The sequence below is a fragment of the Trichomycterus rosablanca genome, chromosome 1, assembly GCF_030014385.1.
Source record: "Trichomycterus rosablanca isolate fTriRos1 chromosome 1, fTriRos1.hap1, whole genome shotgun sequence".
Classification (NCBI taxonomy): domain Eukaryota; kingdom Metazoa; phylum Chordata; class Actinopteri; order Siluriformes; family Trichomycteridae; genus Trichomycterus; species Trichomycterus rosablanca.
Window position 1 is genome coordinate 1,669,898 of NC_085988.1, and position 17,379 is coordinate 1,687,276.

The window sequence follows — 17,379 nt, forward strand, 5'->3', positions numbered from 1 at the left end:
ACACCCCACAGTGAACATGTCCAAATTGTGCCCAAAGTGTCAATATTTTGTGCGACCACCATTATTATCCAGCACTGCCTTAACCCTCCTGGGCATGGAATTCACCAGAGCTGCACAGGTCGCTACTGGAATCCTCTTCCACTCCTCCATGATGACATCACGGAGCTGGTGGATGTTAGACACCTTGAACTCCTCCACCTTCCACTTGAGGATGCGCCACAGGTGCTCAATTGGGTTTAGTCCATCACCTTTACCTTCAGCTTCCTCAGCAAGGCAGTTGTCATCTTGGAGGTTGTGTTTGGGGTCGTTATCCTGTTGGAAAACTGCCATGAGGCCCAGTTTTTGAAGGGAGGGGATCATGCTCTGTTTCAGAATGTCACAGTACATGTTGGAATTCATGTTTCCCTCAATGAACTGCAGCTCCCCAGTGCCAGCAACACTCATGCAGCCCAAGACCATGATGCTACCACCACCATGCTTGACTGTAGGCAAGATACAGTTGTCTTGGTACTTCTCACCAGGGCGCCGCCACACATGCTGGACACCATCTGAGCCAAACAAGTTTATCTTGGTCTCGTCAGACCACAGGGCATTCCAGTAATCCATGTTCTTGGACTGCTTGTTTTCAGCAAACTGTTTGCTGGCTTTCTTGTGCGTCAGCTTCCTTCTGGGATGACGACCATGCAGACCGAGTTGATGCAGTGTGCGGCGTATGGTCTGAGCACTGACAGGCTGACCTCCCACGTCCTCAACCTCTGCAGCAATGCTGGCAGCACTCATGTGTCTATTTTTTAAAGCCAACCTCTGGATATGACGCCGAACACGTGGACTCAACTTCTTTGGTCGACCCTGGCGAAGCCTGTTCCGAGTGGAACCTGTCCTGGAAAACCGCTGTATGACCTTGGCCACCATGCTGTAGCTCAGTTTCAGGGTGTTAGCAATCTTCTTATAGCCCAGGCCATCTTTGTGGAAAGCAACAATTCTATTTCTCACATCCTCAGAGAGTTCTTTGCCATGGGGTGCCATGTTGAATATCCAGTGGCCAGTATGAGAGAATTGTACCCAAAACACCAAATTTAACAGCCCTGCTCCCCATTTACACCTGGGACCTTGACACATGACACCAGGGAGGGACAACGACACATTTGGGCACAATTTGGACATGTTCACTGTGGGGTGTACTCACTTATGTTGCAGCTATTTAGACATTAATGGCTGTGTGTTGAGTTATTTTCAGAAGACAGTAAATCTACACTGTTATACAAGCTGTACACTGACTACTCTAAGTTATATCCAAGTTTCATGTCTATAGTGTTGTCCCATGAAAAGATATAATGAAATATTTGCAGAAATGTGAGGGGTGTACTCACTTTTGTGATACACTGTATATATATATATAAATATATACAGTGTATCACAAAAGTGAGTACACCCCTCACATTTCTGCAGATATTTAAGTATATCTTTTCATGGGACAACACTGACAAAATGACACTTTGACACAATGAAAAGTAGTCTGTGTGCAGCTTATATAACAGTGTAAATTTATTCTTCCCTCAAAATAACTCAATATACAGCCATTAATGTCTAAACCACCGGCAACAAAAGTGAGTACACCCCTTAGTGAAAGTTCCTGAAGTGTCAATATTTTGTGTGGCCACCATTATTTCCCAGAACTGCCTTAACTCTCCTTGGCATGGAGTTTACCAGAGCTTCACAGGTTGCCACTGGAATGCTTTTCCACTCCTCCATGACGACATCACGGAGCCGGCGGATATTCGAGACTTTGCGTTCCTCTACCTTCCGCTTGAGGATGCCCCAAAGATGTTCTATTGGGTTTAGGTCTGGAGACATGCTTGGCCAGTCCATCACCTTTACCCTCAGCCTCTTCAATAAAGCAGTGGTCGTCTTAGAGGTGTGTTTGGGGTCATTATCATGCTGGAACACTGCCCTGCGAACCAGTTTCCGGAGGGAGGGGATCATGCTCTGCTTCAGTATTTCACAGTACATATTGGAGTTAATGTGTCCCTCAATGAAATGTATCTCCCCAACACCTGCTGCACTCATGCAGCTCCAGACCATGGCATTCCCACCACCATGCTTGACTGTAGGCATGACACACTTATCTTTGTACTCCTCACCTGATTGCCGCCACACATGCTTGAGACCATCTGAACCAAACAAATTAATCTTGGTCTCATCAAACCATAGGACATGGTTCCAGTAATCCATGTCCTTTGTTGACATGTCTTCAGCAAACTGTTTGCGGGCTTTCTTGTGTAGAGACTTCAGAAGAGGCTTCCTTCTGGGGTGACAGCCATGCAGACCAATTTGATGTAGTGTGCGGCGTATGGTCTGAGCACTGACAGGCTGACCCCCCACCTTTTCAATCTCTGCAGCAATGCTGACAGCACTCCTGCGCCTATCTTTCAAAGACAGCAGCTGGATGTAACGCTGAGCACGTGCACTCAGCTTCTTTGGACGACCAACACGAGGTCTGTTCTGAGTGGACCCTGCTCTTTTAAAACGCTGGATGATCTTGGCCACTGTGCTGCAGCTCAGTTTCAGGGTGTTGGCAATCTTCTTGTAGCCTTGGCCATCTTCATGTAGCGCAACAATTCGTCTTTTAAGATCCTCAGAGAGTTCTTTGCCATGAGGTGCCATGTTGGAACTTTCAGTGACCAGTATCAGAGAGTGTGAGAGCTGTACTACTAAATTGAACACACCTGCTCCCTATGCACACCTGAGACCTAGTAACACTAACAAATCACATGACATTTTGGAGGGAAAATGACAAGCAGTGCTCAATTTGGACATTTAGGGGTGTAGTCTCTTAGGGGTGTACTCACTTTTGTTGCCGATGGTTTAGACATTAATGGCTGTATTTTGAGTTATTTTGAGGGAAGAATAAATTTACACTGTTATATAAGCTGCACACAGACTACTTTTCATTGTGTCAAAGTGTCATTTTGTCAGTGTTGTCCCATGAAAAGATATACTTAAATATCTGCAGAAATGTGAGGGGTGTACTCACTTTTGTGATACACTGTATATATATATATATATATATATGTGTGTATATATATATATATATATATATAGAGAGAGAGAGAGAGAGAGAGACGTCACGTGTTTCGCGAATTTTGATTCGTAATCCGAAATTTGTTCGTACGTTAAGTTGAAAAAGATCGCTCTTAACCCGAAATGTTCGTATGGTAAACCGTTCGTAACTCAAGGGTCGACTGAATAGCGGTTTTTATAAAAGGCGTTGTCTTAAAGAAAGACCAAAAACCCCTGATAAGCAGCCGAGGGCGACAGTGGCAGGAAAAACTGCCTTAAAAAACATCTTGAGAGGAACCAGACTCAGCGTGGATAGATTGGCTGTCGGGTAGAAGGTTGCTAAGATATCGCTTGGCATTTGCTGTGGTAGTGTTGTGAAGTGGTTGCTAACAGGTTAGTCACTAAGAGGTTGCTAAACTGTTTCTAGGCTGTTAAGGCATTGATAGTTTGGTGCCAGGTGGTTGCTCAGATGTTACTAGACCATTGCTAAGATGTTGCTAAGTGGTTCCTATTGTGTTGCTAGCTGGGTAGTTATCAGGAGCCTCATCTGTTTTCCTTATGCTCCGCTCTGGGAAGTTCTGGCAACATCTGGTGGAGCTGAAGGAAACTGCCCCAGTTTCACTTCTAATTGTTTAGCCTATAGATCTCCTCCAGCGCTGATTATGCACGCCTGGTCTCAATCAGGTCCTCATTACCCAGCCTTCATAAGCCCCTGGGTTTCCTCCACTCTTCACCAGATCGTCCGCTGATGCCTTCAGCATCTTCCTCATTATTGTTGCCTTGAGTGTTGGTTTTTGATCCTTTTGGTCCTGAATAAACCTGTAAAGACTTTTTAGCAATTTAGCTGATGGGGTAGTTGTTAAAGGGCTGTGGGAAGTCATTTCGGTTGATGGGCATGGCTTTGGGGTAATTGAGATGGAGGTGTTATTTAGCTGGGCTATTATATTTACATTTTCGACATTTAGCCGACACTTTTATCCAAAGCGACTTACACAATGAGCGGAACACGATGAGCAATTAAGGGTTAAGGGCCTTGCTCAAGGGTCCAACAGTGGTAACCTGGCAGTGGTGGGGCTTGAACCAGGGACTTTTTGATTACTAGTCCAGTACCTTAACCGCTTGGCTACAACTGCCCTACTTAGGGTAAAGGGGTATGAAGAACAGAATGTTGGGCAACACAATTCTTACCATAAACCTTCTACATAAAGCTCTAAATCTGATCCACAGGAGTCGCCCCCCTCGTCCATCATAAATACTATCCGATCCAGCAGAGTAAAACATGGAGTGATGCTCAGACCTACTGTAGAGCTCATCACATCGACCTGGCTACCATCCACAGTGCTGCTGACATGGTTAGACTTCAGGCTGAAGCTCAGATACACCAGTTCACTTCTGATGCCTGGTTTGGAGTGTACAAAGAACTACACGACTGGCGCTGGTCCTACGGAAACGAGCCTCTAGGAACTTTTATCAAATGGACTTCTGGTGACCCGTGCGTCATTGGAAATGGACGAGAGTGCAGTACATTTTATTCAGATGGTACTTGGATTGATGCTTCCTGTTCATCGTTACATCCCTTCGTGTGCTATGATGGTAAGTGGGCTTGTTATGACGTATGATGTAATAGTTTCCTCACCATCAGTGTTTCAACAATATTAATAAAAACACTTTGTCCAAAAGCATCCAAATATTTATGACCAATATATAAAAAAATCTGTTTGGTGGTGTAAGAAGGTCTATAACATTATTTATTTGTGGAACAGCGGTCTTCTTCCAGGATAAAAAAAAAACCCTAACCTGTCACCTTATACTGAGAGGAACGTTGTCTGGATGATTAGACGTAATAGCTCACTCGACTGTGGATAACAGCAACAGTGCTTGATCAGCTTCTAATTCATGTCAGACCTGAATTTAGCAGGAGACCACTGTTCCATGCACTTTTTAATTATTAAAGCCAAACTACCCCTGTTAATATGAACACAGAGAAGTAAGCAGCTGTAGTGAAATCATAAAAATAATGATGAATCTGGAGACCATAACAGAATGCTAAATACAGTGGGGCCAAAAAGTATTTAGTCAGCCACTGATTGTGCAAGTTCTCCTACTTAGAAAGATGAGAGAGGTCTGTAATTTTCATCATAGCTACACTTCAACTATGAGAGACAGAATGAGAAAATAAATCCAGGAAATCACATTGTAGGATTTTTAAAGAATTTATTTGTAAATTATGGTGGAAAATAAGTATTTGGTCACCCACAAACAAGCAAGATTTCTGGCTCTCACAGACCTGTAACTTCTTCTTTAAGAAGCTCTTCTGTCCTCCACTCGTTACCTGTATTAATGGCACCTGTTTGACCTCGTTATCTGTATAAAAGACACCTGTCCACAGCCTCAAACAGTCAGACTCCAAACTCAACCATGGCCAAGACCAAAGAGCTGTTGAAGGACACCAGGAAGAATATTGTAGACCTGCACCAGGCTGGGAAGAGTGAATCCACAATAGGCAAGCAGGTTGGTGTGAATAAATCAACTGTGGGAGCAATTGTAAGAAAATGGAAGACATACAAGACCATTGATAATCTCCCTTGGGGTCAAGATCTCATCCCGTGGGGTCAAAATGATCATGAGAACGGTGAGCAAAAATCCCAGAACTACACGGAGGGACCTGATGAATGACCTGCAGAGAGCTGGGACCAAAGTAACAAAGGCTAACATCAGTAACACACTACGCCGAGAGGGACTCAAATCCTGCAGTGCCAGGCGTGTCCCCCCGCTTAAGCCAGTACATGTCCAGGCCCGTCTGAAGTTTGCCAGAGAGCATATGGATGATCCAGAAGAGGATTGGGGGAATATCATGTGGTCAGATGAAACCAAAATGGAACTTTTTGGTAAAAACTCAACTCGTGGTGTTTGGAGGAAGAAGAAGAACCCAAGAACACCATACCTACTGTGAAGCATGGGGGTGGAAACATCATGCTTTGGGGCTGTTTTTCTGCAAAGGGGACAGGACGACTGATCCGTGTTAAGGGAAGAATGAACGGGGCCATGTATCGTGAGATTTTAAGCCAAAACCTCCTTCCATCAGTGAGCGCATTGAAGATGGAACGTGGCTGGGTCTTCCAGCATGACGATGATCCCAAACACACCGCTCGGGCAACGAAGGAGTGGCTCCGTAAAAAGCATTTCAAGGTCCTGGAGTGGCCTAGCCAGTCTCCAGACCTCAACCCCATAGAAAATTTGTGGAGTCCATGTTGCCCAGCGACAGCCCCAAAACATCACTGCTCTAGAGGAGATCTGCATGGAGGAATGGGCCAAAATAGCAGCTACAGTGTGTGCAAACCTGGTGAAGACTTACAGGAAACGTTTCACCTCTGTCATTGCCAACAAAGGTTATGTTACAAAGTATTGAGTTGAACTTTTGTTATTGACCAAATACTTATTTTCCACCATAATTTACAAATAAATTCTTTAAAAATGCTACAATGTGATTTCCTGGATTTTTTTTTTTCTCATTTTGTCTCTCATAGTTGAAGTGTAGCTATGATGAAAATTACAGACCTCTCTCATCTTTCTAAGTAGGAGAACCTGCACAATCAGTGGCTGACTAAATACTTTTTGGCCCCACTGTAATATGATGAAACTTTCTACACTAGATTAATTATCTAAGTTGGTGTCTGTTTATTATCGACATATTAGATTTTCAGAAAATCACATTAAACTCATGAGAGACACAAAACATCATTTGTTTTGTTTTGTGTAAATGTGACGTGTGAATCATTTAAACTGAACAGAACTTGAACTACTTCAGTAGAAATGATGCGCAGTGTAACAGGATCAGATTTTACACCAGAATAAAATAATGAATGTAAATATTATTAATATGTTTTTAAATCTGACAGAGAGGAACACTGGGACCAGCAGGTACGTTTACATCTCTAACACTAAGACCTGGTATGAAGCTCAGAGTTACTGCAGACTGTATCACACCGACCTGGCCAGCGCAAGAGATGCAACTGAAAGCTCTATTATAAATGGATTTGTCTCCAATGACGCTTGGATTGGTCTGTCCAGGATCACCTGGAAGTGGTTAGATCAGACCAACCCGACCAACATTAACTGGATGCCTGGACAACCTAGTAATGCATTTGAAGATTGTGGTTATTTATCTAATTTTCAGGCTGCTGATGCTCAGTGCTCAAACATCAAACCTTTCTTCTGTTACAGAAGTGAGTTGAATATGTTTTTAGTCTCATATTAAGATTCATTTTAATTGATTTCAATAACATCAGTTTAATTTCTGTGTGTGAACAGTTATAACAGGTCAGATCCAGATCCTGAGGTTGAAGGTTCAGTCGGATCAGAACATGAACGATCTTGCAGTGAAGGCAGCACTCCTGGAGAAGGTGGGTCTCATTCTCTACAAGGTTCCTCCTCATTCCAGCAGCAGGAACCTCAGTGTACATCAAGCTCTGATCCTTCAGTTCTTCTACCATCAGATTCATCATCCTGCACGAGTTACTAACAACATCATCTTCTGTTCTTCAGATCCTGCAGAAACTGAAGGAGCGTGGGATGGAGCAGAACGTCACTCTGAAGTGGAGGGAGCAACCAGGTGGAGATGTGTTCCACAAGATTAAAGATGATGCAGCAGAAAATAAAACAATTGAATTATGTAAAATTAAATTATTTTAATGTAGTGGTTATGCTATCAAACACACTTTATTTAGATTTGAAGAATAACGCATATAAACTGACGATAAAACTTAAATAAAACTGCACCGTGTTTATATATTCTCTATATATCTATCATTATTTATATATCCTCTATATATCTATCATTATTTATATATCCTCTATATATCTATCGTTATTTATATATCCTCGATATATCTATCGTTATTTATATATCCTCTATATATCTATCATTATTTATATATCCTCTATATATCTATCATTATTTATATATCCTCTATATATCTATCGTTATTTATATATCCTCTATATATCTATCGTTATTTATATATCCTCTATATATCTATATTTATTTATATATCCTCTATATATCTATCGTTATTTATATATCCTCTATATATCTATCGTTATTTATATATCCTCTATATATCTATCATTATTTATATATCCTCTATATATCTATCGTTATTTATATATCCTCTATATATATATCGTTATTTATATATCCTCTATATATCTATCGTTATTTATATATCCTCTATATAGCTATCATTATTTATATATCCTCTATATATCTATCGTTATTTATATATCCTCTATATATCTATCATTATTTATATATCCTCTATATATCTGTCATTATTTATATATCCTCTATACATCTATCATTATTTATATATCCTCTATATATCTATCATTATTTATATATCCTCTATATATCTATCATTATTTATATATCCTCTATATATCTATCATTATTTATATATCCTCTATATATCTATCATTATTTATATATCCTCTATATCATTTCTGTAACTGTTTTCTATGACTGAGTGATTAAAGCTTAGTTCAGAATTCTTATAATATTTATTAAACACTAACAGTATCAGAATCAGAATCAGAATCAGCTTTATTCGCCAAGTATGTTTACACACACAAGGAATTTGTTTAACATATATACATGTATAACATATATAACAGTAATTAATAGGTAATAAAGTAAGTAAGTAGTAATGAGAGGAGGATAAAAGTAGAGATACTAGATTGATGGTAAGAAATGATAAATGATTGTAACTGTGGTGGAACCATGAAGGTTTAGAATCTATTTGAATTGATGTTAACAGTTAGTAATGGAATGTTTGAGCTGTTCTTTATCTGTGATTAAATATATACTGGATGTATTCATGGATTCTGTTACTGTAGATTTTCTGTGATTAAGTGAATAAATATATAATGAGTGACTTATTTTGGTGTGGGCACGACCTGATTTATACCCCTCGGTGGAGAATTCCTTGAGTTCCTTGGGATCTCAGGCTGTTGTTGCTTTTACTTAAGTTTCCTTTATTAACGTTACTTAACAGATTTGTGTTAGTGAGTCTTCAACTTAAGTTTTTTTAATTAAATACAGATTTACTTGATAAGTATGTTGGGGAAAAGTTAAAAATTTATTATGAATTAATTATTATATTATTATAATATTATTATATTATTAATAGCTAATGATCAATTATGGGGCACCACTGGCATTTTTAAACCGAATTACAAATCAGTCACTTTCTGTTAGGGTGAATTTGGTTAGTCGACTATTTCTCTCATCCAGGTAATCAAACTCAGAATCAGAATCACTTTATTTCGCCAGGTATGTTACACATACGAGGAATTTGCTATGAGAGGCCGTGTAGGCCATAATTCTAAGTTGAATTCTCACACACACACCATCATACTCTCTCACACACACCATCATACTCTCACACACACACCATCATACTCTCACACACACACCATCATACTCTCACACACACACCATCATACTCTCTCACACACACCATCATACTCTCACACACACACCATCATACTCTCTCACACACACCATCATACTCTCACACACACACCATCATACTCTCTCACACACACCATCATACTCTCACACACACACCATCATACTCTCACACACACACACCATCATACTCTCTCACACACACCATCATACTCTCTCACACACACCATCATACTCTCTCACACACACCATCATACTCTCACACACACCATCATACTCTCACACACACACCATCATACTCTCTCACACACACCATCATACTCTCACACACACACCATCATACTCTCACACACACACCATCATACTCTCTCACACACACCATCATACTCTCACACACACACCATCATACTCTCTCACACACACACCATCATACTCTCACACACACACCATCATACTCTCACACACACACACCATCATACTCTCTCACACACACCATCATACTCTCACACACACCATCATACACTCTCACACACACCATCATACTCTCACACACACACACCATCATACTCTCATACATGGTTTACTATACTCTTTCACATATACTACTATACCCTCTTACAACTATAATCACACTTTCTTTTATTTACTATTATACTCTCATACACACAGCACTATTCTCTCTTGCACATATAACTATAGCTACTTAAACATGCATTATGTGCTTTCATGATAATCTGTGTAAAAGAGAATATTAGTATATGTATGTAAGTTTGGTAGTCTGTGTAAGGGACGTTAACACTGTATGTAAAACAAAGATCTACTGTATGTGTAAGAGAATATTATTATATGTAAGCGTAATAAATAGTGTATGTGAATGCAAATAATCATGTTTATGGAACAGAATGATAGTGAATGTAAGACAGAATGATAGTGCATGTGAATAAGAATAGTTGTATGTGTGAGAGAGTTTGATGGTGTGTGTGTGAGAGTATGATAGTGTGTGTGAGAGAGTATGATAGTGTGTGTGAGAGAGTTTGATGGTGTGTGTGTGAGAGTATGATAGTGTGTGTGAGAGAGTTTGATTGATACGGAAACGAGTTTGATTGAAACGGAAGTAATATTAAATTCTCAGTACCTGATTGGTGGAAGACGCGGGATTTCACAGACATGTCCCGCCTTCCTCATTATTACTGATAGGAGAGGATAGTGGACCGAGAGAGAATCAATGGAGCATCGGCCTGTTAACATTTTAAACTTTTCCACCGCTGCCACATCCATGTCAGAAATGTGGATTTAAACCCGACAGCCCGACAGGAGTCTAAACGCGGTCGCGGAGGAAGAGATGCGGTGAAGCTTTATATCCGAATCATCAGCCGAGTGCTGCGAGCTCCATATCAGACCCAACCACAGAGAGCAGAGGCTCCAGAGTCAGGGGACAGGTGAGTTCACTACATATCATTCACCTCTTCATTTAGCTTCTGATAGATTCGGGTTTAGATTGGGATATTTAATAAATATTCGTCTTTGTAAGGGACCGTCTGCAAATTACACGTTTTAAACGTTCTAGTAATGCCAAACTAAGTAAGTGAGTTCTCATAAAGCACATTTATAAGAAACTATGTCTTGGAAGCTTTCTTAAAGAACAATAAATAAAATTACTTTATCGTTTTAATGGCTATAGTTGCTCCACATTAATGTGTCACTACATTCGAGTCGAATTACATGGAACTTTTGGACTCTTCCCTATGTAGGTCTTAATAAGTAAAATAAAATATAGATTCATTTTATATACACAATCATAAACAAGCTGCTGCACATGGAAAGCTACAGACTTACAGTCTAACATTTCAAAATCTGTCTCAGTGCTCATTCTAACTTAGTCACTTGTACTATTAAAGTTTGTTATCTTTCTTTTATTACAGAAAATGTAATTGATTATAGATTGAGACCAAGCTCTCTTGAGTAACTGTTCTCTAAATATTTGATTGTATTGGGTGAATTGCTATAGACTGGTTTTGAAACTAAATTAAATTTTTGTGATTTCAGTATTGAACTTTTGATGGCATGAGGAAACAAACTGGTTTCACCAAAGTTGCACGAGGGCCAGAAACTAAATGGCTTCATGATTGACAATACATTTACATCAAAGGCAGTGTACATTAGACAATGACACATTTACGGTAAGTTATTTAAAAATAATGTAAGCAGTATGTTTATATTGCATATTATTAATAATAATAAGTAATTTGTAGCATTTAGATTTCATGGTTTGGCAATAGGCTAACCCCCAACATTTTCTAAATGCATTGTGTGTGTGTGTTTGTTTTGTTTGTTTTTAGTTTGTCACCACAGATTTAGAGGACAGTGGTGTGGAGGTTGACACGACAACAGCATCTAGTGACCACAGAAGTACCACACCAGTCATTGTATGACTACAAGGACTAAGGATACCTTAATCCACCTGAGTGACAGAATATTTGCTGTTGAGACTGTTCTGAAATATTTGGTTTCTGCATGCAACAATAAATAAGAAACATTTGTTTGCTTGGGACAAGATCTTTGTTAACCAGTATAATAGTGATTTCCTGACCTGTCCATAACTTGATAATAAATATCTAAATATTATATGGGGTGTCCTCCCATTTTTTTTTTTTTTTACATTACTGCATTGTTTCATTTATCAGAAATACATTATGACGTTTTAATTACTATCACAAATAACTCTAATAACCATAACTAATTTGGAATTTGAACATTGTAAATTCTTTGGCCAGTTGCACACCCGTGATGGAAGGCATGTCCATTTGGGTCCAGCACCTGCAGCGCATGCCAGCGCTGTTTTCTGATGTTGCAAGACTGTTGTCCTCCTAGCACGTACCTTTCATCTGCATTTGGGGTGATTTGAAGAATCTTATTAACAATGTCAGCCAAAGTCGCAGACATTGCTGTATGCTCTCTCTCTCACACACACACACACGTCAGTTAACCAATTTGAAGTTGCTATTTGTGCCTGTATAATTTCCTCCTGATGATTCCAAAGCGTACAGCTATTCTTTAGCAACGAATTTCAAGAGACAAACCGAAGGTAATTTGTTTATGTAGGATGACCAGTTCTGATTGTTGGAGGTAATCTTGGAGAAAATATATCCCTATGTCTAATTTCTACTGATCTTGAGTTTTCCTATAAATTTTTTAGGGAACAAAAACATGCATAATGTGCCTCCAGTGTACCCAAACTTCATTGACTGTCACCTCCTTCTAACTGCGGGCTAATTAAAAGAAAGTAAAAAGTTGTCAGTGTTTATCCATTAAGCTCACAAAATAATATTTCCAGAATCATGCTGGTATGTCCCATGCTGTCAGTTTTCCTTTCAATGTTCTAAATGCATCTCATTGTGATGGACAAAAATAGTAAAACATGTCCTCCTCATTACCATTTATTTCCACAAACCAAAGTGACCTTGTAAAAAAGGTAGAAAGTAGAAATATCATGGCTAGTTCAACAAAGCTCAACAAAAGTGTAGTCATTGTTAAAAGGTCTGCTGCCAGATTTAAATGTTTTTTGTAGACCAATTTATGTGCAGGCTCTGTTCTTACAGCTGTAAGCCAATCTGACTTCCTGTCCTCCTTCCTGGCCTCCTTTTAACACCTTGATGGTGTGTGAGAGAGTATGATGGTGTGTGTGAGAGAGTATGATGGTGTGTGTGAGAGAGTATGATGGTGTGTGTGAGAGAGTATGATAGTGTGTGTGAGAGAGTATGATGGTGTGTGTGAGAGAGTATGATAGTGTGTGTGAGAGAGTATGATGGTGTGTGTGAGAGAGTATGATAGTGTGTGTGAGAGAGTATGATGGTGTGTGTGAGAGAGTATGATGGTGTGTGTGAGAGAGTATGATGGTGTGTGTGAGAGAGTATGATGGTGTGTGTGAGAGAGTATGATAGTGTGTGTGAGAGAATTCAACTTAGAATTATGGCCTACACGGCCTCTCATAATTTGCTTTGGTGATACACACAATGATACACAACAGTCCACATAGTAGTACAAACAATACACATAATAGTACAGATAATTACACATGTATGACATGTAACATAGAACATATTTAACAGACCCGACAGCACACGGACTGTTAACCAGTATTTACCAACATTTACCCAAGAGAACAACTGTGGTTAAAAAGTGTTACTGGGGAAAAAGCTGTTAGCGTGTTTGGATGTGTTTGTTTTTATTGTCCTGAGTTTTATTGTCCTGTTTCTGAATATTCCTTTTTTGCTGATGGGATACCTTTCTCCAGCTTGTATTTGACCTCTTTGTAGAGAACTCTATCTCCACTCCTGAATGCTGCCTCCTTTTCCCTCCGAAAGCTGTCTGAGTTCAGCCGAGAACCATGCTTTATTGTTGCTGTATTTCACCCGTGTTGTAGTAGAAATACAGCTGTCCTCACAGAAACTGATGTATGATGCTACAGTGTCTGTATATTCTTCCAAGCTGTCTGTCGCCTCCTCAAAGACAGACCAGTTTGTGGATTCAAAGCAGTCCTGTAGCATTTCGATGTCTTCGCTGGTCCACTTCTTCACTGTTGTAATGACAGGCTTGTTAGTTTTGAGTCTCTCCCTGTATGTGGGAATGAGGTGAACGAGATTGTGGTCGGAATGTCCGAGAGCCGCACGCGTGGTGAAGCAATGGTCCAAAATGTTCCCTTCTCTTGTGGCACAGGTGACATGTTGCTTGTATTTCGGCATTTCTTTGGTAAGATTTGCGCTGTTAAAGTCTCCCATGATGATGAGCAGTGAGTCCGGCTTCTCCCTTTCTACTTTCATTATCTGATCGGCCAGCAGTTTCTGCGCATCTCTCGTGCGCGCATCCGGCGGAATGTAAACAGCGACCAGAATGAATGAAGAAAACTCTCTGGGAGAGTAGTACGGTCTACAGTTAATGAAAAGTGATTCTACATGAGGAGTGCATGATTTTAACAGTACCGTTGCGTCTTTACACCAGCGTTCATTGATGTAAAAGCACAGTCCTCCTCCTCTTGTTTTGCCGCTGAGCTCAGCGTCTCTGTCCGCTCGGTGCAGCTGAAAGCCGGGGAGATGCAGCGCGCTATCCGGGGTCAGCTCCGAAAGCCAGGTCTCCGTAAAGCACAGCGCAGATGTGTTTGAAAAGTCCCTGTTAGTTTGGTTGAGCAGGAGTAGTTCTTCCAGTTTGTTATGCAGAGATCGCAGATTAGAGAGGAAAAAAGACGGTAACGGTGTTCGGACTCCACGTCGCCTCATCTTTACGAGCGCTCCGGCTCGTCTGCCTCTCCGCCGCTTTCTTGCCAGGTTGAGTAGAGTCAGCGCACCAGTTGTGAGGGTTTCCAAAAACTCTGAAGGATTTTGAGAAAACTCCGGAATAAAAGTTGGTGAAACATTGTCTCTGAAGGTCAGTAACTGTTCTTTGCTCCAACTGACCGGGTTTGACGCACAATAAATAACATTAACAAACAAAAACCAACACAAAACATAGAGAGCTCTCACCGAGGCAGCCATCTGCGGCGCCATACTACTACCATCACGCGCCATCACAGCACTAAATTCTAATCGTTATAATGTTTATTGAACTAACAAAAACATAGCACATACAATGACAGTTAACAAGTAAATGGCATAACTAAGTGGTAATGATACAGGTATAAATATGTAGGTAAACTATTACTGGAAATAATATATGATTATTTAAAGTGGATGGAATGGTGGGTAGAACCAGGAGGTTTAGAGCCTGATTGAAGTGTATGTTATTGATTAATAGTGGAAGCAAATAAACAAAAGTATCGAAACCAGGCACTTCACCCATGATCACGTGTGGCGTGTTTCTGTCGGCTGATGACTCTGGAGAGGCCCGTAGTCAAATCACCTCGCGTCTGTTGGTTCCTTGCTCTGGCCCTGTTCAGCAGAGAAGTGGGCTTTGCTCCGGTGCCTCGACCCAACAACGGTTGCTTCTGAGGTGTTTAATCAAACCGAAGCACATTCCTTTTCTTAGTTTTCGAAGATGTACAGATGCGGAGCACAAAGGTCATCACGCACTGTGCAAATCAGTGTAAGGCTGGATTCCCTACACACAGCCGAATAGGAACTTTACCTTGACTGGTCTTAAGTTTAGAAGCGGACAGTTCAAGTCGAATCCAAACTTGCAAAAACAAGAACTGATGCGGTGGTGGTCAGTAGGTGATGCTAAAAGCTTGTAAGTTGGCTCACAGAAGAAACATATCCGATTGTAAGAGTTAACTCTTATATAACAAACAGCCAGGTAAACTTCAGGTATATCAATCTGGCCAGTTAGGAAGCAGAAGTGATTGTGAATCAAGTTTGTGATTGTGATTCTTCTCTCGTTTTGCGTTTTGCTAGTGTCCTTGTCACTACTGGTAGCATGAGGCGTACCTGCAGCCCTTTTAAGATCAAACTGTCAGAAACAGACTCCATGAGGGTGGCATGAGAGCCCAGCGTCCTTTAGTGGGACCTGTACTCACAGCTCAGCACTGTACGTCTCGATTGGCATTCGCCAGAGAACACCAGAATTGGCAGGTCCACCACTGGCACCCCGTTCTTAACACATATGAGAGCAGGTTCACACTGAGCACATGTGTCAGACGTGAAAGAGTCTGGAGACTCCGTGGTGAACGTTATGTTGCCTGCAACATCATCCAGCTTGATCGGTTCGGTGGTGAGTCAGTGATGGTTATTTTCCAAATCGAATAGATCATGTGTGTGTGTGTGTGTGTGTATTTGCTTAAGGGTAGTAAATTGTCTTTGGCCTCTGGTCTTTAAAAGTCCAGACTTTGGGATTCCGAAGTGAAGGATGCTTGATTTAAATACCCAAGGGAGGAAGTAGATTGGGGGTCTGTTCCTTTATGTACCAGTCTCTGGTGTCCCTTACCCCAGAGAGGTTGTAAAAGAAGTATCACTTAAGATAAAAGAGCCGAGTTCCAAGCTGTGACACTTTTAACCCCTTATTGATCCACCTCTGATCAATGTCCTGGCCTCACCCAAACCATCCAACACCTTATTTGCAACTGTCCACAATCTATTAATCAGAATCAGAATCAGATTTATTGGCCAGGTATGTGGATACACACAAGGAATTTGTTTCCGGCTGATGGTATCTCTCTAGTAATGGTACGATACAGTGTACAAGCAACGTATACATTAAACATTAAACACAAAATCACAAAATTATCCAAACTATAAGATTATATACACACAATATTAAGTTTAGTACTTGGCTTGCGATGGCTACAGCATCATTTGAGTGTGTGTATAGTTTGTCCAGTACGACTGCATCTAAAGAGACATGGCTGACCTAGTTTTCTTAATTGTACCTCCTCTATTATGTACCTTAGGCAATACAATTGTTACAGGTCTCATCTGAATGTGTCTTGAAAAATGTGCTTTACCACTAGCATGGTCAGAATCCTCATTAGATGACAAGGATTCTGACCCATAGACTTAGAGTAGCTAATTCTGGATCTATTTGAACCTATTTGATGCTGGAGGTTTTTTATCCTCTGTGTAGTGTGGCTGACTTGGCAAAGGAGCTACAGGTGGAGGATGGCACTGACGTTTTGGCTTAGATTTATATTTAAAATGTTGCTGCTTAATATCTGTCAGTGAGCGCTGAAGTTTTTCACATGTTCTCTGGGCATTTATAGCAGCTGTTTTATGCTTTTTACACTCATTGGTTAGTTCTGCAATCTTTCCCTCAGCCTCTTTTAATTTATTATCCATAGATTTCAACTTGTGTTCCCAGTATTGCTTAGTAGCAAAAATACATTTCTTAACAGAGTCATGCTTAAGGCCATAGCCCAAAGCTGTTTT

At 40.5% G+C, this 17,379-nt stretch overlaps 1 long non-coding RNA gene across 1 annotated transcript; it reads left to right on the plus strand.

The window, feature by feature from the left end:
- Nucleotides 1–10,902: 10,902 nt before the first annotated feature.
- On the plus strand, nucleotides 10,903–12,154 carry LOC134318437 (uncharacterized). Its single transcript, XR_010013384.1, has 3 exons — nucleotides 10,903–10,968; nucleotides 11,576–11,709; nucleotides 11,869–12,154. It is a non-coding gene; the product is annotated as an uncharacterized LOC134318437 (long non-coding RNA).
- Nucleotides 12,155–17,379: the final 5,225 nt, after the last annotated feature.